Consider the following 17,965-nt stretch of genomic DNA (forward strand, 5'->3'; position numbering starts at 1 on the left):
GCATATTGTGTACCAACTTTGTAAAGATCTATATGGATTGAAGTAGGCTCATCGTGTGTGGTACTAGTGCATCGACACCTTCTTTCTGAAGATTGGTCATTGGTGGTTGGTCTTTGGTGATCACATTCATGTTCCAATCTTTACATTTTTGTTAAAGATGGTCTTATTTGTTAAAGATGGTCTTATTTGGCATTATCATTGTGTATGTGGATGGCTTGATCTTTATAGGAAGTCATAAGAGTTGGATTTTGTTTGTCATGGTGGCTGATCTTAGCCATGAGTTTGAGTTGATCAACCTGGAGTTCTTCATTTTTCCTTGGTTTTGAGGTTTGGTAGACTCCTCAGGGTATTTTTCTCTCTCAACGCAAGTATTGCAAAGGAGATTTTATAGCATTTCAAGGTGCATGGTTCCATCTCTTCTTCGATGGACCCTAATGCTAAGATTTGCTTCACCACCATGTGAATGCTCTATAAAGGTAGATTGTCAAATCTTTGATTTGGATTACTCATTCTAGATTGGATGTTTACTTTTTTGTTTGTGTCTTGAGTTCATTTTCAGCTGACCCTCACAAATCCCACCTGCCAGTGCATCCTGCACTATTTGAATAATTTTCTTGATCGGGGTATCTTCTATTGGTGGAAGGGGGATCGGTTAGTTGGCTATTCTGAGTCTCACTAGGTTGATGACATTAACACTCACCAATCGACTGCATGTTATTGGTTTACACGTGGTTCTGGTGCTATTTCCTTGAGTAGTAAAAAGCAACCCACTATTGCATTATCCTCCTCAAAGGCAGAATATCGTGTTGTTTGTTCTACTGCAAAAACTGAGGTGATATGGCTTTGAGGTGTCTACATCTACTTCAACTACTATTGATCAGTTGTTTATCTACATTGATAGCCCCACTTTGACTTTCATCAACTTTCATCTCTTTCAGGTTTCATGCTTGGATTATAGATAGTAGCACAACTTCTCACACACTAATCATCATGATTGGTGTTCTTCCTTCTCTAAGCAACCAGGGGACATCAGTCTCGATGACTCTTTTACAATTTCCATCAAAGGTGCTGGTACTATTCCTATTTTGTGCACCTCTACTTTGGCCTTGCATTCTACGTCTACAGATTCTGTGTTATGGCATGCATGCTTTTGCCACTTGAGCTTCTTTTATTTGCAATAGGCATATAAACATGGTTTGGTTGATGCTTAATCATCCATCAGTACCCCAGTTGGTGTGTGCACAACCATTTCTCCATGGCAAGCAACATCGATTACCTTTCCCTAAGGAGGCATCGCACATATCTACCAAACCACTCGAGCTTGTTCATGTAGACTTGTGTTGTCCTATGTCTACAAAATCTTTGAATAAGGCTCTTTACATATGATGATTATTGTTGACGCCTGACTACTCCAAGTATACTTGGGCTTTCTTTCTTCAGTCTAAGGATCAATCTTTATCCATATTTCATGATTGGAAAGTCAAAGTGGGAAAAACAATGGGACTCCAAGAAGGCAAAATCTTTGTGTATTGATAAAGGGGGAGAGTTTCTCTCACATGAGTTTGACAAGTATTTGAAGAATCTTTGCATTCGCGATGCTAGTTTACTACAACTTATCCTCCATCCTAGAATGGGTTTTTTGTGGATGTAAGAATTAGTCTGTCATTGAGATGGGTCGAGGACTATACTTGAGCATAGTGGCTTGGCCAAGAAATTATAGGCTGAGGCATCAGCTATTGGAGTTCACATTTGGAATAGATTGCCTACATCAGTTGTACCATAGGTAAAGCTCGTATGAGGCATTATTGGGCATCAAACCCTCTTGTGCTTATCTCCCAATATTTGGTTGCAAGGCTTATGTGCATGTAACTAAAGAGCATCACTCTAAGTTGGATTCTAAATCCATGCCGCACATTTTCCTTGGGTATAATTCTATATCCAAGGCCTATGAACTTTGGGATCCTGCAACTACAACTTACTAGCCACCATCAATCATGATGTTTTGATGTTATTTTTGATGAGTGTCCTTCATGTACCTTATAAGAGTGAGCTTCTTCCTCTACCTTCAACTTCATCTCCGGGTCCTTCTCCTTTGGCTCAGCCTTCTACTTTGGCTGCTTCTCTGCCTCTTGTCTCAGCTCCTCTACCACCTTTGGTTTCAAAGGGGGCTTCTTTAGATTCAAATATAGAGGTTATTGAGGAGGATCCTCACCAAGAGGGTTCCTCGTTGGTTATATGAGACTATGAAAGATTCAGGCCTTCGTCAATTTCCGAAATCTAGTGAAAGTCATTCTCATCATGTTACTCGGTCTAAAAGCATGCTGTTGAGGATAATCACTTTCTGAATTTTGCCTTGATGTCTACCATTCTTCCTTCACCTCTACTGAGCCTTCCTCTCTGAGGAGACACTTTCTTCTCCACCTTGGATTATTACTATGCAGACAGAGCTTGATTCCATTAAGCACAATAGTACTTGGGTTCTTGTACCACGTCCACCTCAATGCAAGGTAATCAAAGTTCGTTGGGTCTATAAGAACAAGTATTATGAGGATGGAACTTTAGACAAACACGAAGAACATCTTGTTGTGAAGGGCTACTCCTAGAGAGTGAGTGTTGATTTTGATGAGGCTTTTATTCCTACAGTGTCGATTACTACCATTAGGATTATTTTGGCTCTTCTTACCCATCATGGGTGGGTGGCCTATTTTATAGATGGATGTCAAATCTGCTCTTCTTAATGGTGACCTTCAAGAGGAGGTCTATGTTGAGCAACCACTTGATATTGTTGTTGCGCATATTGTGTACCAACTTTGTAAAGATCTATATGGATTGAAGTAGGCTCATCGTGTGTGGTACTAGTGCATCGACACCTTCTTTCTGGAGATTGGTCATTGGTGGTTGGTCTTTGGTGATCACATTCATGTTCCAATCTTTACATTTTTGTTAAAGATGGTCTTATTTGTTAAAGATGGTCTTATTTGGCATTATCATTGTGTATGTGGATGGCTTGATCTTTATAGGAAGTCATAAGAGTTGGATTTTGTTTGTCATGGTGGCTGATCTTAGCCATGAGTTTGAGTTGATCAACCTTGAGTTCTTCATTTTTCCTTGGTTTTGAAGTTTGGTAGACTCCTCAGGGTATTTTTCTCTCTCAACGCAAGTATTGCAAAGGAGATTTTATAGCATTTCAAGGTGCATGGTTCCATCTCTTCTTCGATGGACCCTAATGCTAAGATTTGCTTCACCACCATGTGATCATGCTCTATAAAGGTAGATTGTCAAATCTTTGATTTGGATTACTCATTCTAGATTGGATGTTTACTTTTTTGTTTGTGTCTTGAGTTCATTTTCAGCTGACCCTCACAAATCCCACCTGCCAGTGCATCCTGCACTATTTGAATAATTTTCTTGATCGGGGTATCTTCTATTGGTGGAAGGGGGATCGGTTAGTTGGCTATTCTGAGTCTCACTAGGTTGGTGACATTAACACTCACCAATCGACTGCATGTTATTGGTTTACACGTGGTTCTGGTGCTATTTCCTTGAGTAGTAAAAAGCAACCCACTATTGCATTATCCTCCTCAAAGGCAGAATATCGTGTTGTTTGTTCTACTGCAAAAACTGAGGTGATATGGCTTTGAGGTGTCTACATCTACTTCAACTACTATTGATCAGTTGTTTATCTACATTGATAGCCCCACTTTGACTTTCATCAACTTTCATCTCTTTCAGGTTTCATGCTTGGATTATAGATAGTAGCACAACTTCTCACACACTAATCATCATGATTGGTGTTCTTCCTTCTCTAAGCAACCAGAGGACATCAGTCTCGATGACTCTTTTACAATTTCCATCAAAGGTGCTGGTACTATTCCTATTTTGTGCACCTCTACTTTGGCCTTGCATTCTACGTCTACAGATTCTGTGTTATGGCATGCATGCTTTTGCCACTTGAGCTTCTTTTATTTGCAATAGGCATATAAACATGGTTTGGTTGATGCTTAATCATCCATCAGTACCCTTGTTGGTGTGTGCACAACCATTTCTCCATGGCAAGCAACATCGATTACCTTTCCCTAAGGAGGCATCGCACATATCTACCAAACCACTCGAGCTTGTTCATGTAGACTTGTGTTGTCCTATGTCTACAAAATCTTTGAATAAGGCTCTTTACATATGATGATTATTGTTGACGCCTGACTACTCCAAGTATACTTGGGCTTTCTTTCTTCAGTCTAAGGATCAATCTTTATCCATATTTCATGATTGGAAAGTCAAAGTGGGAAAAACAATGGGACTCCAAGAAGGCAAAATCTTTGTGTATTGATAAAGGGGGAGAGTTTCTCTCACATGAGTTTGACAAGTATTTGAAGAATCTTTGCATTCGCGATGCTAGTTTACTACAACTTATCCTCCATCCTAGAATGGGTTTTTTGTGGATGTAAGAATTAGTCTGTCATTGAGATGGGTCGAGGACTATACTTGAGCATAGTGGCTTGGCCAAGAAATTATAGGCTGAGGCATCAGCTATTGGAGTTCACATTTGGAATAGATTGCCTACATCAGTTGTACCATAGGTAAAGCTCGTATGAGGCATTATTGGGCATCAAACCCTCTTGTGCTTATCTCCCAAGATTTGGTTGCAAGGCTTATGTGCATGTAACTAAAGAGCATCACTCTAAGTTGGATTCTAAATCCATGCCGCACATTTTCCTTGGGTATAATTCTATATCCAAGGCCTATGAACTTTGGGATCCTGCAACTACAACTTACTAGCCACCATCAATCATGATGTTTTGATGTTATTTTTGATGAGTGTCCTTCATGTACCTTATAAGAGTGAGCTTCTTCCTCTACCTTCAACTTCATCTCCGGGTCCTTCTCCTTTGGCTCAGCCTTCTACTTTGGCTGCTCCTCTGCCTCTTGTCTCAGCTCCTCTACCACCTTTGGTTTCAAAGGGGGCTTCTTTAGATTCAAATATAGAGGTTATTGAGGAGGATCCTCACCAAGAGGGTTCCTCGTTGGTTATATGAGACTATGAAAGATTCAGGCCTTCGTCAATTTCCGAAATCTAGTGAAAGTCATTCTCATCATGTTACTCGGTCTAAAAGCATGCTGTTGAGGATAATCACTTTCTGAATTTTGCCTTGATGTCTACCATTCTTCCTTCACCTCTACTGAGCCTTCCTCTCTGAGGAGACACTTTCTTCTCCACCTTGGATTATTACTATGCAGACAGAGCTTGATTCCATTAAGCACAATAGTACTTGGGTTCTTGTACCACGTCCACCTCAATGCAAGGTAATCAAAGTTCGTTGGGTCTATAAGAACAAGTATTATGAGGATGGAACTTTAGACAAACACGAAGAACATCTTGTTGTGAAGGGCTACTCCTAGAGAGTTAGTGTTGATTTTGATGAGGCTTTTATTCCTACAGTGTCGATTACTACCATTAGGATTATTTTGGCTCTTCTTACCCATCATGGGTGGGTGGCCTATTTTATAGATGGATGTCAAATCTGCTCTTCTTAATGGTGACCTTCAAGAGGAGGTCTATGTTGAGCAACCACTTGATATTGTTGTTGCGCATATTGTGTACCAACTTTGTAAAGATCTATATGGATTGAAGTAGGCTCATCGTGTGTGGTACTAGTGCATCGACACCTTCTTTCTGAAGATTGGTCATTGGTGGTTGGTCTTTGGTGATCACATTCATGTTCCAATCTTTACATTTTTGTTAAAGATGGTCTTATTTGTTAAAGATGGTCTTATTTGGCATTATCATTGTGTATGTGGATGGCTTGATCTTTATAGGAAGTCATAAGAGTTGGATTTTGTTTGTCATGGTGGCTGATCTTAGCCATGAGTTTGAGTTGATCAACCTGGAGTTCTTCATTTTTCCTTGGTTTTGAGGTTTGGTAGACTCCTCAGGGTATTTTTCTCTCTCAACGCAAGTATTGCAAAGGAGATTTTATAGCATTTCAAGGTGCATGGTTCCATCTCTTCTTCGATGGACCCTAATGCTAAGATTTGCTTCACCACCATGTGAATGCTCTATAAAGGTAGATTGTCAAATCTTTGATTTGGATTACTCATTCTAGATTGGATGTTTACTTTTTTGTTTGTGTCTTGAGTTCATTTTCAGCTGACCCTCACAAATCCCACCTGCCAGTGCATCCTGCACTATTTGAATAATTTTCTTGATCGGGGTATCTTCTATTGGTGGAAGGGGGATCGGTTAGTTGGCTATTCTGAGTCTCACTAGGTTGATGACATTAACACTCACCAATCGACTGCATGTTATTGGTTTACACGTGGTTCTGGTGCTATTTCCTTGAGTAGTAAAAAGCAACCCACTATTGCATTATCCTCCTCAAAGGCAGAATATCGTGTTGTTTGTTCTACTGCAAAAACTGAGGTGATATGGCTTTGAGGTGTCTACATCTACTTCAACTACTATTGATCAGTTGTTTATCTACATTGATAGCCCCACTTTGACTTTCATCAACTTTCATCTCTTTCAGGTTTCATGCTTGGATTATAGATAGTAGCACAACTTCTCACACACTAATCATCATGATTGGTGTTCTTCCTTCTCTAAGCAACCAGGGGACATCAGTCTCGATGACTCTTTTACAATTTCCATCAAAGGTGCTGGTACTATTCCTATTTTGTGCACCTCTACTTTGGCCTTGCATTCTACGTCTACAGATTCTGTGTTATGGCATGCATGCTTTTGCCACTTGAGCTTCTTTTATTTGCAATAGGCATATAAACATGGTTTGGTTGATGCTTAATCATCCATCAGTACCCCAGTTGGTGTGTGCACAACCATTTCTCCATGGCAAGCAACATCGATTACCTTTCCCTAAGGAGGCATCGCACATATCTACCAAACCACTCGAGCTTGTTCATGTAGACTTGTGTTGTCCTATGTCTACAAAATCTTTGAATAAGGCTCTTTACATATGATGATTATTGTTGACGCCTGACTACTCCAAGTATACTTGGGCTTTCTTTCTTCAGTCTAAGGATCAATCTTTATCCATATTTCATGATTGGAAAGTCAAAGTGGGAAAAACAATGGGACTCCAAGAAGGCAAAATCTTTGTGTATTGATAAAGGGGGAGAGTTTCTCTCACATGAGTTTGACAAGTATTTGAAGAATCTTTGCATTCGCGATGCTAGTTTACTACAACTTATCCTCCATCCTAGAATGGGTTTTTTGTGGATGTAAGAATTAGTCTGTCATTGAGATGGGTCGAGGACTATACTTGAGCATAGTGGCTTGGCCAAGAAATTATAGGCTGAGGCATCAGCTATTGGAGTTCACATTTGGAATAGATTGCCTACATCAGTTGTACCATAGGTAAAGCTCGTATGAGGCATTATTGGGCATCAAACCCTCTTGTGCTTATCTCCCAATATTTGGTTGCAAGGCTTATGTGCATGTAACTAAAGAGCATCACTCTAAGTTGGATTCTAAATCCATGCCGCACATTTTCCTTGGGTATAATTCTATATCCAAGGCCTATGAACTTTGGGATCCTGCAACTACAACTTACTAGCCACCATCAATCATGATGTTTTGATGTTATTTTTGATGAGTGTCCTTCATGTACCTTATAAGAGTGAGCTTCTTCCTCTACCTTCAACTTCATCTCCGGGTCCTTCTCCTTTGGCTCAGCCTTCTACTTTGGCTGCTTCTCTGCCTCTTGTCTCAGCTCCTCTACCACCTTTGGTTTCAAAGGGGGCTTCTTTAGATTCAAATATAGAGGTTATTGAGGAGGATCCTCACCAAGAGGGTTCCTCGTTGGTTATATGAGACTATGAAAGATTCAGGCCTTCGTCAATTTCCGAAATCTAGTGAAAGTCATTCTCATCATGTTACTCGGTCTAAAAGCATGCTGTTGAGGATAATCACTTTCTGAATTTTGCCTTGATGTCTACCATTCTTCCTTCACCTCTACTGAGCCTTCCTCTCTGAGGAGACACTTTCTTCTCCACCTTGGATTATTACTATGCAGACAGAGCTTGATTCCATTAAGCACAATAGTACTTGGGTTCTTGTACCACGTCCACCTCAATGCAAGGTAATCAAAGTTCGTTGGGTCTATAAGAACAAGTATTATGAGGATGGAACTTTAGACAAACACGAAGAACATCTTGTTGTGAAGGGCTACTCCTAGAGAGTGAGTGTTGATTTTGATGAGGCTTTTATTCCTACAGTGTCGATTACTACCATTAGGATTATTTTGGCTCTTCTTACCCATCATGGGTGGGTGGCCTATTTTATAGATGGATGTCAAATCTGCTCTTCTTAATGGTGACCTTCAAGAGGAGGTCTATGTTGAGCAACCACTTGATATTGTTGTTGCGCATATTGTGTACCAACTTTGTAAAGATCTATATGGATTGAAGTAGGCTCATCGTGTGTGGTACTAGTGCATCGACACCTTCTTTCTGGAGATTGGTCATTGGTGGTTGGTCTTTGGTGATCACATTCATGTTCCAATCTTTACATTTTTGTTAAAGATGGTCTTATTTGTTAAAGATGGTCTTATTTGGCATTATCATTGTGTATGTGGATGGCTTGATCTTTATAGGAAGTCATAAGAGTTGGATTTTGTTTGTCATGGTGGCTGATCTTAGCCATGAGTTTGAGTTGATCAACCTTGAGTTCTTCATTTTTCCTTGGTTTTGAAGTTTGGTAGACTCCTCAGGGTATTTTTCTCTCTCAACGCAAGTATTGCAAAGGAGATTTTATAGCATTTCAAGGTGCATGGTTCCATCTCTTCTTCGATGGACCCTAATGCTAAGATTTGCTTCACCACCATGTGATCATGCTCTATAAAGGTAGATTGTCAAATCTTTGATTTGGATTACTCATTCTAGATTGGATGTTTACTTTTTTGTTTGTGTCTTGAGTTCATTTTCAGCTGACCCTCACAAATCCCACCTGCCAGTGCATCCTGCACTATTTGAATAATTTTCTTGATCGGGGTATCTTCTATTGGTGGAAGGGGGATCGGTTAGTTGGCTATTCTGAGTCTCACTAGGTTGGTGACATTAACACTCACCAATCGACTGCATGTTATTGGTTTACACGTGGTTCTGGTGCTATTTCCTTGAGTAGTAAAAAGCAACCCACTATTGCATTATCCTCCTCAAAGGCAGAATATCGTGTTGTTTGTTCTACTGCAAAAACTGAGGTGATATGGCTTTGAGGTGTCTACATCTACTTCAACTACTATTGATCAGTTGTTTATCTACATTGATAGCCCCACTTTGACTTTCATCAACTTTCATCTCTTTCAGGTTTCATGCTTGGATTATAGATAGTAGCACAACTTCTCACACACTAATCATCATGATTGGTGTTCTTCCTTCTCTAAGCAACCAGGGGACATCAGTCTCGATGACTCTTTTACAATTTCCATCAAAGGTGCTGGTACTATTCCTATTTTGTGCACCTCTACTTTGGCCTTGCATTCTACGTCTACAGATTCTGTGTTATGGCATGCATGCTTTTGCCACTTGAGCTTCTTTTATTTGCAATAGGCATATAAACATGGTTTGGTTGATGCTTAATCATCCATCAGTACCCTTGTTGGTGTGTGCACAACCATTTCTCCATGGCAAGCAACATCGATTACCTTTCCCTAAGGAGGCATCGCACATATCTACCAAACCACTCGAGCTTGTTCATGTAGACTTGTGTTGTCCTATGTCTACAAAATCTTTGAATAAGGCTCTTTACATATGATGATTATTGTTGACGCCTGACTACTCCAAGTATACTTGGGCTTTCTTTCTTCAGTCTAAGGATCAATCTTTATCCATATTTCATGATTGGAAAGTCAAAGTGGGAAAAACAATGGGACTCCAAGAAGGCAAAATCTTTGTGTATTGATAAAGGGGGAGAGTTTCTCTCACATGAGTTTGACAAGTATTTGAAGAATCTTTGCATTCGCGATGCTAGTTTACTACAACTTATCCTCCATCCTAGAATGGGTTTTTTGTGGATGTAAGAATTAGTCTGTCATTGAGATGGGTCGAGGACTATACTTGAGCATAGTGGCTTGGCCAAGAAATTATAGGCTGAGGCATCAGCTATTGGAGTTCACATTTGGAATAGATTGCCTACATCAGTTGTACCATAGGTAAAGCTCGTATGAGGCATTATTGGGCATCAAACCCTCTTGTGCTTATCTCCCAAGATTTGGTTGCAAGGCTTATGTGCATGTAACTAAAGAGCATCACTCTAAGTTGGATTCTAAATCCATGCCGCACATTTTCCTTGGGTATAATTCTATATCCAAGGCCTATGAACTTTGGGATCCTGCAACTACAACTTACTAGCCACCATCAATCATGATGTTTTGATGTTATTTTTGATGAGTGTCCTTCATGTACCTTATAAGAGTGAGCTTCTTCCTCTACCTTCAACTTCATCTCCGGGTCCTTCTCCTTTGGCTCAGCCTTCTACTTTGGCTGCTCCTCTGCCTCTTGTCTCAGCTCCTCTACCACCTTTGGTTTCAAAGGGGGCTTCTTTAGATTCAAATATAGAGGTTATTGAGGAGGATCCTCACCAAGAGGGTTCCTCGTTGGTTATATGAGACTATGAAAGATTCAGGCCTTCGTCAATTTCCGAAATCTAGTGAAAGTCATTCTCATCATGTTACTCGGTCTAAAAGCATGCTGTTGAGGATAATCACTTTCTGAATTTTGCCTTGATGTCTACCATTCTTCCTTCACCTCTACTGAGCCTTCCTCTCTGAGGAGACACTTTCTTCTCCACCTTGGATTATTACTATGCAGACAGAGCTTGATTCCATTAAGCACAATAGTACTTGGGTTCTTGTACCACGTCCACCTCAATGCAAGGTAATCAAAGTTCGTTGGGTCTATAAGAACAAGTATTATGAGGATGGAACTTTAGACAAACACGAAGAACATCTTGTTGTGAAGGGCTACTCCTAGAGAGTTAGTGTTGATTTTGATGAGGCTTTTATTCCTACAGTGTCGATTACTACCATTAGGATTATTTTGGCTCTTCTTACCCATCATGGGTGGGTGGCCTATTTTATAGATGGATGTCAAATCTGCTCTTCTTAATGGTGACCTTCAAGAGGAGGTCTATGTTGAGCAACCACTTGATATTGTTGTTGCGCATATTGTGTACCAACTTTGTAAAGATCTATATGGATTGAAGTAGGCTCATCGTGTGTGGTACTAGTGCATCGACACCTTCTTTCTGAAGATTGGTCATTGGTGGTTGGTCTTTGGTGATCACATTCATGTTCCAATCTTTACATTTTTGTTAAAGATGGTCTTATTTGTTAAAGATGGTCTTATTTGGCATTATCATTGTGTATGTGGATGGCTTGATCTTTATAGGAAGTCATAAGAGTTGGATTTTGTTTGTCATGGTGGCTGATCTTAGCCATGAGTTTGAGTTGATCAACCTCGAGTTCTTCATTTTTCCTTGGTTTTGAAGTTTGGTAGACTCCTCAGGGTATTTTTCTCTCTCAACGCAAGTATTGCAAAGGAGATTTTATAGCATTTCAAGGTGCATGGTTCCATCTCTTCTTCGATGGACCCTAATGCTAAGATTTGCTTCACCACCATGTGATCATGCTCTATAAAGGTAGATTGTCAAATCTTTGATTTGGATTACTCATTCTAGATTGGATGTTTACTTTTTTGTTTGTGTCTTGAGTTCATTTTCAGCTGACCCTCACAAATCCCACCTGCCAGTGCATCCTGCACTATTTGAATAATTTTCTTGATCGGGGTATCTTCTATTGGTGGAAGGGGGATCGGTTAGTTGGCTATTCTGATTCTCACTAGGTTGGTGATATTAACACTCACCAATCGACTGCATGTTATTGGTTTACACGTGGTTCTGGTGCTATTTCCTTGAGTAGTAAAAAGCAACCCACTATTGCATTATCCTCCTCAAAGGCAGAATATCGTGTTGTTTGTTCTACTGCAAAAACTGAGGTGATATGGCTTTGAGGTGTCTACATCTACTTCAACTACTATTGATCAGTTGTTTATCTACATTGATAGCCCCACTTTGACTTTCATCAACTTTCATCTCTTTCAGGTTTCATGCTTGGATTATAGATAGTAGCACAACTTCTCACACACTAATCATCATGATTGGTGTTCTTCCTTCTCTAAGCAACCAGGGGACATCAGTCTCGATGACTCTTTTACAATTTCCATCAAAGGTGCTGGTACTATTCCTATTTTGTGCACCTCTACTTTGGCCTTGCATTCTACGTCTACAGATTCTGTGTTATGGCATGCATGCTTTTGCCACTTGAGCTTCTTTTATTTGCAATAGGCATATAAACATGGTTTGGTTGATGCTTAATCATCCATCAGTACCCCAGTTGGTGTGTGCACAACCATTTCTCCATGGCAAGCAACATCGATTACCTTTCCCTAAGGAGGCATCGCACATATCTACCAAACCACTCGAGCTTGTTCATGTAGACTTGTGTTGTCCTATGTCTACAAAATCTTTGAATAAGGCTCTTTACATATGATGATTATTGTTGACGCCTGACTACTCCAAGTATACTTGGGCTTTCTTTCTTCAGTCTAAGGATCAATCTTTATCCATATTTCATGATTGGAAAGTCAAAGTGGGAAAAACAATGGGACTCCAAGAAGGCAAAATCTTTGTGTATTGATAAAGGGGGAGAGTTTCTCTCACATGAGTTTGACAAGTATTTGAAGAATCTTTGCATTCGCGATGCTAGTTTACTACAACTTATCCTCCATCCTAGAATGGGTTTTTTGTGGATGTAAGAATTAGTCTGTCATTGAGATGGGTCGAGGACTATACTTGAGCATAGTGGCTTGGCCAAGAAATTATAGGCTGAGGCATCAGCTATTGGAGTTCACATTTGGAATAGATTGCCTACATTAGTTGTACCATAGGTAAAGCTCGTATGAGGCATTATTGGGCATCAAACCCTCTTGTGCTTATCTCCCAATATTTGGTTGCAAGGCTTATGTGCATGTAACTAAAGAGCATCACTCTAAGTTGGATTCTAAATCCATGCTGCACATTTTCCTTGGGTATAATTCTATATCCAAGGCCTATGAACTTTGGGATCCTGCAACTACAACTTACTAGCCACCATCAATCATGATGTTATGATGTTATTTTTGATGAGTGTCCTTCATGTACCTTATAAGAGTGAGCTTCTTCCTCTACCTTCAACTTCATCTCCGGGTCCTTCTCCTTTGGCTCAGCCTTCTACTTTGGCTGCTCCTCTGCCTCTTGTCTCAGCTCCTCTACCACCTTTGGTTTCAAAGGGGGCTTATTTAGATTCAAATATAGAGGTTATTGAGGAGGATCCTCACCAAGAGGGTTCCTCGTTGGTTATATGAGACTATGAAAGATTCAGGCCTTCGTCAATTTTCGAAATCTAGTGAAAGTCATTCTCATCATGTTACTCGGTCTAAAAGCATGCTGTTGAGGATAATCACTTTCTGAATTTTGCCTTGATGTCTACCATTCTTCCTTCACCTCTACTGAGCCTTCCTCTCTGAGGAGACACTTTCTTCTCCACCTTGGATTATTACTATGCAGACAGAGCTTGATTCCATTAAGCACAATAGTACTTGGGTTCTTGTACCACGTCCACCTCAATGCAAGGTAATCAAAGTTCGTTGGGTCTATAAGAACAAGTATTATGAGGATGGAACTTTAGACAAACACGAAGAACATCTTGTTGTGAAGGGCTACTCCTAGAGAGTTAGTGTTGATTTTGATGAGGCTTTTATTCCTACATTGTCGATTACTACCATTAGGATTATTTTGGCTCTTCTTACCCATCATGGGTGGGTGGCCTATTTTATAGATGGATGTCAAATCTGCTCTTCTTAATGGTGACCTTCAAGAGGAGGTCTATGTTGAGCAACCACTTGATATTGTTGTTGCGCATATTGTGTACCAACTTTGTAAAGATCTATATGGATTGAAGTAGGCTCATCGTGTGTGGTACTAGTGCATCGACACCTTCTTTCTGAAGATTGGTCATTGGTGGTTGGTCTTTGGTGATCACATTCATGTTCCAATCTTTACATTTTTGTTAAAGATGGTCTTATTTGTTAAAGATGGTCTTATTTGGCATTATCATTGTGTATGTGGATGGCTTGATCTTTATAGGAAGTCATAAGAGTTGGATTTTGTTTGTCATGGTGGCTGATCTTAGCCATGAGTTTGAGTTGATCAACCTCGAGTTCTTCATTTTTCCTTGGTTTTGAAGTTTGGTAGACTCCTCAGGGTATTTTTCTCTCTCAACGCAAGTATTGCAAAGGAGATTTTATAGCATTTCAAGGTGCATGGTTCCATCTCTTCTTCGATGGACCCTAATGCTAAGATTTGCTTCACCACCATGTGATCATGCTCTATAAAGGTAGATTGTCAAATCTTTGATTTGGATTACTCATTCTAGATTGGATGTTTACTTTTTTGTTTGTGTCTTGAGTTCATTTTCAGCTGACCCTCACAAATCCCACCTGCCAGTGCATCCTGCACTATTTGAATAATTTTCTTGATCGGGGTATCTTCTATTGGTGGAAGGGGGATCGGTTAGTTGGCTATTCTGAGTCTCACTAGGTTGGTGATATTAACACTCACCAATCGACTGCATGTTATTGGTTTACACGTGGTTCTGGTGCTATTTCCTTGAGTAGTAAAAAGCAACCCACTATTGCATTATCCTCCTCAAAGGCAGAATATCGTGTTGTTTGTTCTACTGCAAAAACTGAGGTGATATGGCTTTGAGGTGTCTACATCTACTTCAACTACTATTGATCAGTTGTTTATCTACATTGATAGCCCCACTTTGACTTTCATCAACTTTCATCTCTTTCAGGTTTCATGCTTGGATTATAGATAGTAGCACAACTTCTCACACACTAATCATCATGATTGGTGTTCTTCCTTCTCTAAGCAACCAGGGGACATCAGTCTCGATGACTCTTTTACAATTTCCATCAAAGGTGCTGGTACTATTCCTATTTTGTGCACCTCTACTTTGGCCTTGCATTCTACGTCTACAGATTCTGTGTTATGGCATGCATGCTTTTGCCACTTGAGCTTCTTTTATTTGCAATAGGCATATAAACATGGTTTGGTTGATGCTTAATCATCCATCAGTACCCCAGTTGGTGTGTGCACAACCATTTCTCCATGGCAAGCAACATCGATTACCTTTCCCTAAGGAGGCATCGCACATATCTACCAAACCACTCGAGCTTGTTCATGTAGACTTGTGTTGTCCTATGTCTACAAAATCTTTGAATAAGGCTCTTTACATATGATGATTATTGTTGACGCCTGACTACTCCAAGTATACTTGGGCTTTCTTTCTTCAGTCTAAGGATCAATCTTTATCCATATTTCATGATTGGAAAGTCAAAGTGGGAAAAACAATGGGACTCCAAGAAGGCAAAATCTTTGTGTATTGATAAAGGGGGAGAGTTTCTCTCACATGAGTTTGACAAGTATTTGAAGAATCTTTGCATTCGCGATGCTAGTTTACTACAACTTATCCTCCATCCTAGAATGGGTTTTTTGTGGATGTAAGAATTAGTCTGTCATTGAGATGGGTCGAGGACTTTACTTGAGCATAGTGGCTTGGCCAAGAAATTATAGGCTGAGGCATCAGCTATTGGAGTTCACATTTGGAATAGATTGCCTACATCAGTTGTACCATAGGTAAAGCTCGTATGAGGCATTATTGGGCATCAAACCCTCTTGTGCTTATCTCCCAATATTTGGTTGCAAGGCTTATGTGCATGTACTAAAGAGCATCACTCTAAGTTGGATTCTAAATCCATGCCGCACATTTTCCTTGGGTATAATTCTATATCCAAGGCCTATGAACTTTGGGATCCTGCAACTACAACTTACTAGCCACCATCAATCATGATGTTATGATGTTATTTTTGATGAGTGTCCTTCATGTACCTTATAAGAGTGAGCTTCTTCCTCTACCTTCAACTTCATCTCCGGGTCCTTCTCCTTTGGCTCAGCCTTCTACTTTGGCTGCTCCTCTGCCTCTTGTCTCAGCTCCTCTACCACCTTTGGTTTCAAAGGGGGCTTCTTTAGATTCAAATATAGAGGTTGTTGAGGAGGATCCTCACCAAGAGGGTTCCTCGTTGGTTATATGAGACTATGAAAGATTCAGGCCTTCGTCAATTTCCGAAATCTAGTGAAAGTCATTCTCATCATGTTACTCGGTCTAAAAGCATGCTGTTGAGGATAATCACTTTCTGAATTTTGCCTTGATGTCTACCATTCTTCCTTCACCTCTACTGAGCCTTCCTCTCTGAGGAGACACTTTCTTCTCCACCTTGGATTATTACTATGCAGACAGAGCTTGATTCCATTAAGCACAATAGTACTTGGGTTCTTGTACCACGTCCACCTCAATGCAAGGTAATCAAAGTTCGTTGGGTCTATAAGAACAAGTATTATGAGGATGAAACTTTAGACAAACACGAAGAACATCTTGTTGTGAAGGGCTACTCCTAGAGAGTTAGTGTTGATTTTGATGAGGCTTTTATTCCTACAGTGTCGATTACTACCATTAGGATTATTTTGGCTCTTCTTACCCATCATGGGTGGGTGGCCTATTTTATAGATGGATGTCAAATCTGCTCTTCTTAATGGTGACCTTCAAGAGGAGGTCTATGTTGAGCAACCACTTGATATTGTTGTTGCGCATATTGTGTACCAACTTTGTAAAGATCTATATGGATTGAAGTAGGCTCATCGTGTGTGGTACTAGTGCATCGACACCTTCTTTCTGAAGATTGGTCATTGGTGGTTGGTCTTTGGTGATCACATTCATGTTCCAATCTTTACATTTTTGTTAAAGATGGTCTTATTTGTTAAAGATGGTCTTATTTGGCATTATCATTGTGTATGTGGATGGCTTGATCTTTATAGGAAGTCATAAGAGTTGGATTTTGTTTGTCATGGTGGCTGATCTTAGCCATGAGTTTGAGTTGATCAACCTCGAGTTCTTCATTTTTCCTTGGTTTTGAAGTTTGGTAGACTCCTCAGGGTATTTTTCTCTCTCAACGCAAGTATTGCAAAGGAGATTTTATAGCATTTCAAGGTGCATGGTTCCATCTCTTCTTCGATGGACCCTAATGCTAAGATTTGCTTCACCACCATGTGATCATGCTCTATAAAGGTAGATTGTCAAATCTTTGATTTGGATTACTCATTCTAGATTGGATGTTTACTTTTTTGTTTGTGTCTTGAGTTCATTTTCAGCTGACCCTCACAAATCCCACCTGCCAGTGCATCCTGCACTATTTGAATAATTTTCTTGATCGGGGTATCTTCTATTGGTGGAAGGGGGATCGGTTAGTTGGCTATTCTGAGTCTCACTAGGTTGGTGACATTAACACTCACCAATCGACTGCATGTTATTGGTTTACACGTGGTTCTGGTGCTATTTCCTTGAGTAGTAAAAAGCAACCCACTATTGCATTATCCTCCTCAAAGGCAGAATATCGTGTTGTTTGTTCTACTGCAAAAACTGAGGTGATATGGCTTTGAGGTGTCTACATCTACTTCAACTACTATTGATCAGTTGTTTATCTACATTGATAGCCCCACTTTGACTTTCATCAACTTTCATCTCTTTCAGGTTTCATGCTTGGATTATAGATAGTAGCACAACTTCTCACACACTAATCATCATGATTGGTGTTCTTCCTTCTCTAAGCAACCAGGGGACATCAGTCTCGATGACTCTTTTACAATTTCCATCAAAGGTGCTGGTACTATTCCTATTTTGTGCACCTCTACTTTGGCCTTGCATTCTACGTCTACAGATTCTGTGTTATGGCATGCATGCTTTTGCCACTTGAGCTTCTTTTATTTGCAATAGGCATATAAACATGGTTTGGTTGA

This window comes from Cibotium barometz, chromosome 26 (genome assembly GCF_041138505.1).
Source record: "Cibotium barometz isolate CiBa-2024 chromosome 26, ASM4113850v1, whole genome shotgun sequence".
Lineage (NCBI taxonomy): Eukaryota > Viridiplantae > Streptophyta > Polypodiopsida > Cyatheales > Cibotiaceae > Cibotium > Cibotium barometz.